The sequence below is a fragment of the Dromiciops gliroides genome, chromosome 1, assembly GCF_019393635.1.
Source record: "Dromiciops gliroides isolate mDroGli1 chromosome 1, mDroGli1.pri, whole genome shotgun sequence".
Lineage (NCBI taxonomy): Eukaryota > Metazoa > Chordata > Mammalia > Microbiotheria > Microbiotheriidae > Dromiciops > Dromiciops gliroides.
In genome coordinates, this window is record NC_057861.1 from 367,195,013 (window position 1) to 367,206,217 (window position 11,205).

Below are 11,205 nucleotides of genomic sequence, written 5' to 3' on the forward strand. Positions count from 1 at the left end.
TCAAATAAGCTTGCACCTTTGGTGATAATTTAGTCATTATATATTGGTTGATGTCTGAAATGTATTCATCCTAACATTTAAGACCTTTCCCACATCTGCCATAAACTCCTTTCCTGGCTTATTGGCGATATGGCATTATATGTTGTTATATCCACATACTTCTGCTTACATTATTCTTGTTGTTGGAAGTTTGCTCCCTCAAGACCTATGGACTAAATATGCATTGATATTTTCATGCCTAGGTAAAATAACTTCCTTTTCATTTATTTCATTTTTCTTAACTTATTTAGTATTTTATTTTTCCTTAACTATATGTCAAAACAATTTTTAACATACATTTTTAAAATTTTGAGTTTCAAATTCTCTCCCTCCCTCTCTAAACCCCACCCCACTGAGAAAGCAAGCAATTTGATATAGGTTATATATGTGTAGTCATGCATTATATAGTTCCATGTTGGTTATGTTATAAAACATACCAAAAAAACTAATAAAATAATGTAAAACAAGTATACTTCAATCTGTATTCAGAATCTATCAGTTCTTTCTCTGGGGATGAATAGTATTTTTTATTATAAGTCCTTCAAATTAAAAAAAAAAATTCCTCCTTACATGAAGCTTACTATGTGTAGTATGTTAGAGTATAGAATGTAGAGTGAAAAAAATCTATTTTAAAAATAATAACCTTGACATTTTCTGAGGTTGAGTTTGAATGTACCTCAATCTCTGAAATTTCTACAAAGCAATGATCCTTCTACCTGCTATCCCTACATCATAAAATTAATTTAACATTTTATTTTCACTTAACTTGAATGCAACTACGTTCTTTTTAAGATGAGGAGTTCCAACCAAGATGGTTGAAGAAAGGAAGTGACTTGCCTGAACTCTCCACAAGACTCCTCCAAGTACCTCCAAATAATGCCATAGGAAAATTCTTGGAACAGCAGAACCCACAAAGGGAAAGGGTGAAATAATTTTCCAGTCAAAACTACTTAGAAAGTTTACAGGAAAGATGTGTTGTACAAGGGTGAGAGTGGAGCTCACTGGGAGAAAGGGAGAGGTGGAATGGGGTGAAGCAACTCACATAAAACAAGCAAGAACAAGGTTATCAAGTGGAGGGGAAGATTGGGGGAGGTGTAGGAAAGTGATTGAGCCTTACGCTAATCAGAATTGACCCACAAAGGGAATAGCATATACACTCAATTAGGCATAGTAATATATCTTACACTGTAGGAAAGTAGGAGGGGAAGGGGTTAAACAGAAGTATGAAAGAAGAAAGGGCAGAGTAGGCCAGGGGGCAGTCAGAAGCAAAACATTTTAAGGAGGCATAGAGTGAAATAAGATAGAAAATAGATCAAATGTAATTAGGAGGAAATAGGATAGAGGGAAATACAGTAAGCAATAGTAACTTTGAAAAAATATGAAGCAAGTTTGTTTGATGGGCCTCAAGTCTCAAACATATAGAGAACTGAGAAAAATTTGTTTAAAATAAGATCCATTCCCCAATTGATAGATGATCAAAAGCCATGGAATTTTCAGATGAAATAATCAAATTTCCCTATAGTAATATGAAAAAATGCTCTAACTCACTATTGATTGGAGAAATGCAGTTCAAAACAAATCTGGGGTATTGCCTCACAGCCATCTGATTGGATAATAGGACAGCAGAGGAAAATGACAAAAGTTGTAGGGGATATGAGGAAAATGAGACATTAATACACTCTTGGTAAAGTTTCAAATCCATTCAAATATTCTGTAGAGCAATTTAGAAGTAAGGCCAAAGGGCCATACATGATCTTTGACCTAGTAATACTAGGATGGTATCCAAAATGAGATTTGAAGAAAAGTTGAACTCAAAACTGAAGGATGAAATTATGATGGAACCTTATTGTGCTTTAAGAAATGATGAGCAGGATGCTATCAGAAAAACCTGGAAAGACTTACATGAGTTGATGCAAAGTAAAATGTGCCATATACAAAGTAATAGCAATATTGTAAGATGATTTACTGTGAATGACTTAGTTATTTTCAGCAATACAATGATTGAAGATGACACTGAAAGACTTATTTAAAACTCCATAGAAAGAGCTGATGGTGCCTGAATACAGTTTGTAGCATATTTTTTTAGTTCCTTTTTCTAAAGATTATTTTGTCTGTTTTCTTTTACAACCTGACCAATGTGGAAATGTTTTGCATGATTACACATGTATAACTCATATTGAATTGTTTCAGTTCTTAAGGGGGGTTATGGAGGGTGGGAATAAAAGAATTTGGAACACAAAGTTTTAAAAATTGATGTTAAAATTTGTTTTTACATATAATTTAGGAAAAATAACATTCTAAATAAATGAAAAAAGATGAGTCAAATTAAATAAAATTTAAATCTCTTTCAGCTATTATCATATATATATATACATATACATAAATATATATATATATGAATGAAATTTGCCTATTCTAAGGATAAGTCATATCCCAGATATACTTTTCCAAAAAGTTGAAAGTAATTTTTTTCTGTATTGAAGAACAATACCTTTTTTTTTGGTATATAGTAATGTTTTAATTTAGAGTTGATTGGTTAATGTCCACACTTAAAGAGGACCAAAATGATGTCACCATTTGAGGGTCAAAAAAGAGTGTCTACCTTTGGCTGATCAGACCAATACAAGCTCAGAAGGCTCCAATACACGTCAAGCAGATAGTCCATATGAAAATTAGGAATAAAGATGTATCTAAATCTCTCCATCTTTATAAGAAATGTTGAGAAGTATAGGGACTAATTTTTTTACAGAAGGATGCTTTCAGAAAATCTGGAAAGACCAACATGAGCTGATGCACAGTGAAATTTACTATGTGCAAAGTAACAGCAATATTGTAATTTGATTAGGTCTGAAAGATTTAGCTATTCTCACCAATACAATGATCCAAGACAGCTCTGAAGGAATTATTATGAAAAATGCTATCACTAGAGAAAGAACTGATATTATCTGAATATATATTGAAGCATACTTTTTTTTTTGCTTTATCTTTCTTGAGCTTTTTTGGACTATTTTTTTTCACCACTAATATGAAAATGTTTTGCATGATCACACACATATGGAATTTTTTGCCTTCCAGTGGGGGGTATTTGGAAATCAAAATTTAAAAATGAATATTAAAATTGTTTTACATGTAATTGGGGGAAATAAAACACTAAGTAAATAAGTTTTTAAAAATAATTTATACATCTTACATTTCTTTTGAGCTACTACATTTCAGATTTACTCTTTCTTTGATGTAGGCATACCATAGCGGGCAATCTTGTGTCAGTATCTCCTTTTTTTGTATTTTTTGGGGGGTTTGGTGAGGAAATTAGGGTTAAATGACTTGCCCATGGTAACACAGCTAGTAAGTGTCAAGCTTCTGAGGCTGGATTTGAACTCAGGTCCTCCTAAATCCAGGGCCTGTGCTTTATCCACTGCAACATCTAGCTGCCCCTGTGTCACTACCTCCTATGAATAACAGTAGATTCCAAAGTTCTGTAGAGACACTTTGAACAAGTCCTTTTTTAGCTTTTTATGACTTCTGGTGCATTTCAGCCTCAGAGATTGCATTGAGTGCACATTCATCTCCAAACAAAAAACAACTATCCTTTTTAGTCTTGGCTTATAGCCTTTGCAAATTAAACAATTTATCATTATTATTGTAGCTCACCTTGATGCCATTTTAGTCCTTGCTTTAGTTGAAAACATCAGGCTAAAAACCATGGAAGTAAACATATATGGTAAGCACCCTGCCCCACACCATTTGTAACTGGGAAAACACAAGAGCATCATGCATTAAACAGAATCTTTGCAAGCACATAATCATGGATGTGTCATACAATACTGACGAATTTCTCCAGGTGTGCATATTTTGTCATGATCTTCCACAAGTCTGTTGTTATTTCTTTTTGGAAGGCATACAAGTTTCTTGTTTATATTAGTTTTGATTGCAAAAAATACACCAACTCCATGGGGCTCCCCATCATAGTGGCTACTTCAGAAAAATTTGTATCCATCTCAGACTTTAGTAAGGTGACCTTCATGTGCCAGCCTAATTTCATCCAGGGCTGCTGTTTGGATGTGATACTTCTAAGTTCTCTCACAACCAGAGCTCTTCTTTATTTAGGTCTACTGGATTTTGTACTGTCCATAAGCCTGCACACTTTCTTTGTACCAATGGTGGGTAAAATCATCTTTGCAAAAGTTTTTATACTGTGTGTGTGTGTGTGTGTGTGTGTGTGTGTGTGTGTGAGAGAGAGAGAGAGAGAGAGAGAGAGAGAGAGAGAGAGAGAGAGAGAGAGAGAGAGAGAGAAAGAGAGAGAGAGGGAGGGAGGGAGGGAGGGAGGGAGGGAGGGAGAGAGAGAGAGTTTCAACCACAGGCTAAGATTCTTTTGCTACATTAAGCAGACAAGTGTTAGATTTAGGTGAAGCATTAGGGTCCCTTTTCTAGCCCCTTACTCATTCATTCCAAGTGGTAAGAGGTACAGTCTTTTAAATGAGGCTTCTCAGACACCAAAGAGATTGCTGAATCTACTGCTGCTTCAGTAAAGTGAGAAGATGACCCTGTGCCTTTAATTGCCTGTGTGCAGTTGTGAGTACAGCTCCCAGTGTATCTTCACCAGGTGCTTTGTCACTTGTCTGTCTACATAGAACTTTGAGGTAGGTGAAATGGAAAAATGGTATGGGTACACTCATGACCTGTGCATGAATTTGATTTAAATGAGTTAGAGTTATTGAAGTCATCATGCTTACTCTCTCTTCCATAGTCATCATAGTTGCATACTGTTAAAATTAATTATTTAAAGTAAAAAAGGAAATTGAGGACAATTAGGAAGTTATCTGTGATTTAATTTGCAAAGCTTACATTTGCATATCAAACCAGGTAATCTGACTCCTCAGAGGTCTGAGACCAGGAATGATTTATAAAGCTGATTTTTATACAAAAAAGAGGGATAAAAAATGACAGAAACCTGTTTTGAACATAAGTAAATCAGAAAAGGCAGCCCACCAGACTAGTTAGCTTCTCCCAGACTTTCTTAATCTTATGCTAGAAGACCTTTCCTGCAGGTGGTGCTGTATATACCCAGAAAGTGTACTGGGAAAGAACATGTGGTCAGTAGTTAGTAGTCACACTCTCCCCCAACTCCCATCATTCTTAGAAGAGTCCATTACTCAACTTAGACTCTAATTCAAGAAAACAAAACAAAACCCAAAAAACAAAAAAGGAGCTTATCCACTTAGACAGAAAAGAGAAACTTAACCTCTCCAGCTAAACTTTCTCCAGCTGCCAGAAAAGGGAACCTAGGGAACCCTGCCTTCTTCTAGAAAGAGGAAATCTTGTCTTTTGAAAAGCCCTATATTTCCCCAATTGATAAATGGTCAAAGGATATGAATATGTAGTTTTCAAATAAAAAAATCAGAGCTTTCCATAATCATATGAAAAATGTTCTAGATCACTATTGATCAGAGAAATGCCACTTAAAACAACTCTGACATATTACCTCACATTGATCATAGTGGCAAATATAATAAAAAAAGGAAAATATTGGATCTAAGAAAGGATGTGTGAAAACATGGATGCTAATCCACTGTTGGTGGAATTGTGAAAAAGATCCAGCCATTCTGGAGAGCAATTTGGGACTGTGACTAAAGGGGTATAGAACTGTGCATCCCCTTTGATCCAGAAATTCCACTGCTAGGTTTATATCCAAAAGACATCCACAAAAATAGAAAAAAAGACCTATTTGCACAAAAATATTTTTATCAACTCTTTTTATGGTGGCCAAGCTTTGGAAGTCAAAGGAATGCCCATCAATTGAGGAATGGATAAACAAGCCATGGTATATTATGATAATGGAATATTACTGTGGTATAAGAAATGACAAACAGGATGGTTTCAGAAAGGCCAGGAAATACTTGTATGAACTTATGTATAGTGAAGTGAGCAGAACCAAGGGAATGTTGTACACAGAGATAGCAGTATTGTTTAATGGAGAACTATGAATGACTTAACTATTCTCAACAATACAATGATCCAAGAGAATCCCAAAAGACTGATGAAGAACCATACCATCCACCTCCAAACAAAGAATTGATATTGATTGAACACAGACTTAAGCATGCTTTTTTTAAACTTTCTTTCATTTTTTATTCTAGTTTTCTTACACAAAATGACTAATATGGTAATATTTTACATAATTGAACATGCATTACCCACATCTGATTGTTTACCACCTCAGGAAGAGGAAAGGGGAGGGATAAAATTTGAAATTCAAAACTATAAGTAACAACATTTATTCTTTAAAAAAATCCTTTAACCTTATGAATATTTTATTCTTCTAAGTTATTTGGTGCTAAATAATATATTCTTATCAATTGATCCTTTCACTAAATCTACAATAACCCATATTTTAGAGACTATTGTGTTTGTCTGGTTTAGCTGTTATGCTAGCTTTTCCTAAAGAATGGAGTTTAATCTTATAATCAAACTAAAAATTAAACAAAATAATCCATAATAGTTGATTCCCTTGCCAATGGCAAGACAAAAAGCAAAATGACTGGTGATAACTCTGGTTGCAGTCGATGATCTTGGCATCTTTGATGTCTAAAAATTCTAAAACTTCCATATCACCTGTTTCAACCACCTTCATCGCCATTAGAACAAACTGTTCTCATCCATCTATTCTGCAAGGGGGTGGGGAATCTTCAAATGCTTTGGGTAGATACCCCTCTAAGTCACTGATGGGTTTGAGACCCCTTGGTTACCCTCAAACTTGATTAGCTTGTCTTCCAAAATTATCTACCAGGATGTAGCCACCATGCATGCTATAGCTTCTTGGAGCCATAAGTGAAAGCTGCATGAATCAGGACACACAACATGGAAAGGAGCCCTCATAAGAGAGCTACTGATCTTTCCTTAATGCCTATACATCCCTAATTAAAAGTATCATATAGATGAGAGGCTATACTTAAATTCAGGAGGCTCTGGGTTCCAGTTCTACCCCTCACAATAATAGCAATATGATAATCTGTTAATGTCTTTGAAGGCAAGGCACCATAAATTTTATTTTTGGTTTTGCAACAGCAGGAGTGTATGACAATGTTGAAACCTCAAAATCAGAAGAAAGAACCTCCCTTAAACCCATATATAATATTCTGGTACTCACTTTATCACTCCTATTTAATAGAAAGGTATTTAGGACAGGAACTGTGGCTTATGAATCCTTGCATCATCTGCCACAGAACCCACCTAAACCTTTAAGAGATAGTTAATAGTTTGTTGAAGTTTTAAATGGATGACTTTGAATGTTTTCAGTTATTGTCCTGAAAAAGAGTAATTTTTGAATTCATATTAAAAATCCAAATTGAAAAATGTCTTTCCTACTTAAATATACTTTATTAGCACATTTCCATTAAAACATGAAAGGACTCACAACTTAGAAATTTAAAATATATTGTCAAAAATGCCTTAAACCTGAATTATTAGAAAAGTTCCTACCTGAGTTAATAACAGCTGTGAACTAATTGACTGTTAAATATTCATGTCACTTCTACCAAATGTAGTAAAGTCTTAAGCAGTTACATAAATATATGACTTCATTTTAATATGCTACTTTAGGATTAAATGAAAAGTACAATATTTATTTGATCTATAGAACCTGTACAGAAAATTAATTTTGAACCAAGTGATACAGCCTTCTGTCATGGGGTGCAAACTTCCCATATACAATAAAATGCTCTGTTGCTTTACTTTCTTATGCAATAGTTACTAATTAGAATTTCATGAGTTTTCCATCCCTAAACTGTTATTAAACTTCTTAGCCTCTGGGAAAATTCTCATTCCATTAAGTTATTCGAAGTTAGTCCTTGTGTTGCCTTTAATAAAAGTCATCTATGTTAGTTCCACTGCATGCAGCTGCTAGAAAGATTTTTATTTTATAGCAAAAAAAATCTTATACCACTCAATGTTCTCATAGACACAATTAAGTCAGACAGAACCACAAGATTCATTTATTCTAATTAGGAAAGGCCCATCAACATAGCCATGAGAATGTGAGAATCTAAAAATGGTGGTTCTAGAATTAGGAGACATTTAATTGAAAAGTAAAACCACAATTTTCAGTATTCATATAAATTGATTGTAATAAAGGCTTTCTCTTGCATTCCATTATGGAACTGTGCTGTCAATGGGTATTCAGAAATTTATACTAGAAAGGTACAAACTCTGAACATTTCTACATAGTTTGAAAAATTTTAAGTATGGGAGATAGCAAGGTTGGTGTTAAGACAGCAACTGCTTAGTCTTTATAAGGTCATCAGGTTCCACTATGTTATCCAGATTGCCAAAAGCATCTTTTCCAAGGTGGCTTCTTTCATTTGTTCAGGAATCAGATACAAGTCTTTTTATTTATCAAAAATCTACTTTCTTTTCCTTCTCATTAAAAAGACAAAATGCTTGTAGCAAATATTCAAATTCTTCCCTCATGGTCAATGTCCAAAATAACTAAATCTACCTATTAGTATCTTTTATATCCATATATAGGTATAAATATGGATATACAGATCCATATATTTGCAAGTAGATATATACATCTTTGAGAGAGATGGAGAATAAAGTATACTCAACAACTACAAGTTGATAAGACAGAAAGCTACATAGATAAAATATACATACATACACACACATATATATATATATATTTATCAATCATGTCTTAGATTTATAACTGAACGGGGATGCAAATAAAGATATATCTATTGAGATAGATACTTATCTAAACCTCTCTGTCTCTCTTTCCCTGTCTCTATTTCTGTCTCCCTTTGTCTCTCTAAATCTCTTTCTCTCTCTGCCTGTCTGTTTATCTATCTCTCATTCTATACACCCTTAGGCCTTTAGGTCCTTGACTTGTTTTAGAAAAATCAATACTATCTTTGAATAATCAATGTTTAAAGTGATGACACTGCAATGTTTCTCTTGTAATCACCAAATGCTTACAAGCCACCCCTTTAATAATGCACTAGAGTCACTAAAAGGATAACTCAATTATAAATTTTACAATGTCAAATATTTTAGCAGAATTTTTTTTATTTCTTAAATCATAAAAATATTTTATTATTTTGCAGTTACATGTAAAGGTAGTTTCTTTTATTTGTTTTCTTTATGGGGGGGTGGTAATGAACATTAAGTTACTTACCCAGGATCACACAACTACTTAAGTGTCAAGTGTCGGGGTAGCTAGGTGGTGTAGTGGATAGAGCACTGGCCCTGGATTAAGGAGGACCTGAGTTCAAATCCAGCCTCAGACATTTAAAACTTACTAGCTGTGTGACCCTGGGCAAAGCACTTAACCCCAATTGCCTCAGAAAAAAAGAAAGAAAAAAAAGAAAAAAAGTGTCAAGTGTCTGAGGCCAGATTTGAACTCAAGTCCTCCTGTATCCAGGACCAGTGCTTTATCTGCTGTGCCACCTAGCTGACCCACCAACATTCTTTTTCATAAGATTTTTAGCCCAAATTTTTCTCCCTTTCTCCCTTCCCTCCCTCTCCCCAAGACAGAATGCAATTTGTTATAGGTTATATATGTATAATCACATTAAACATATTTCTGCATTAGTCATGATGTGAAAGAAGAATCAGAACACAAAGAAAACACCCTCAAAAAAGAAAGAAAAGGAACAACCAAAAAGTAGAAATGGTATGTTTCAATCTGCATTCAGAATCCACAGTTCTTTTTTTCTGGATGTGGAGAACATTTTCCATCATGAGTTCTTTGGAATTGTCTTGGATCATTGCACTGTGGAGAAGAGCCAAGTCTATCACAGTTGATCCTCAAACAATGTTGCTGTTACTGTGTACAAGCTTCTCCTGGTTCTGCTCACTTCAGTCACCATCAATCCACTTAAGTCTTTCCAGGTTTTTCTGAAGTCTGACTGCTCATCTTTTCTTATAGCACAATCATATTCCACTATATTCATATAGCTCAACTGGTTCAGCCATTCCCCAATTGATGGGCATTCCCTTGATTTTCAATTATTTGCCATCCCAAAGATAGCTACTATAAATATTTTTGTATATGTGGGTCCTTTTACCTTTCCTATGATCTCTTTGGGATACAGACCTTGTAGTGATATTACTGGGTCAAAGGGTATGCACAGACCCATAGCTTTTTGGGCAGAGTTCCAAATTGCTCTTCTGAATGGTTAGATCAGTTCACAACTTCACCAACAATGCATTAGTGTTCCAACTTTTCCACAGCTTCTCCAACATTTGTTACTTTCCTTTTTTTTCATATTAACCAATCTGATATATGTGAAGTGGAACCTCATAGTTGTTTTAATATGCATTTATCAAATCAAAAGTGATTGAGAGCAATTTTATATCAATATAGATCTGATTTCTTCTGAAAATTTTCTTAACCTTTGTTCATTTATCAATTGGGGAAAGACTCTTATTTTTATGAATTTAAATTGATTCTTTACATATTTAAGAAATGAAACTTTTATCAGTAATACTTGCTCTATTTTTCACAATTAATCATTACTATTCCCCTCTGTTCTAGGGTTGTTTTCCTTGATAATTACTTGAAAAATTATGTTTAGGCTCCATTTACTGCACATTACTTTCAGGTAGTACAGTACTTCTTAAATTCTCTCTCCTCATTCTATTTTTCAGGTCAGTTGTTTTTCAAATGAAATAATTCATATTTTATTCTATTTTTTTCATTTTGTGTTATTACTTCTTGATTTCTCATGTAATCATTTGTCTACTTTTTTTCCAAACCACTTGTCCAATTCTATTTTTTAAAATAATTATTTTCTTCATTGACTTTTGTACCTCCTTTTTGATTTGGCCCTTTCTATTTTTTATAGTGTTCATATCTTTATTGAATTTTTGTGCCTCTTTTACCATTTGGCCTATGCTTCTTTTTAAGGTGGTGTTTTCTTCAAGATTTTTTGTGCCTGGGGTAGCTAGGTGGCATAGTGGATAAAGCACCTGTCCTGGAGTCAGGAGGAGCTGAGTTCAAATCTGGATTCAGACACTTGACACTTAGTAGCTGTGTGACCTTGGAAAGTCACTTAACCCTCACTGCCCCACAAACCAACACTAAAAACAAAACAAAAGTATCATCAACATTATGTGTTGATAAACTGTGATAGACTTGATTCTTCTCAGCAATACAATAGTACA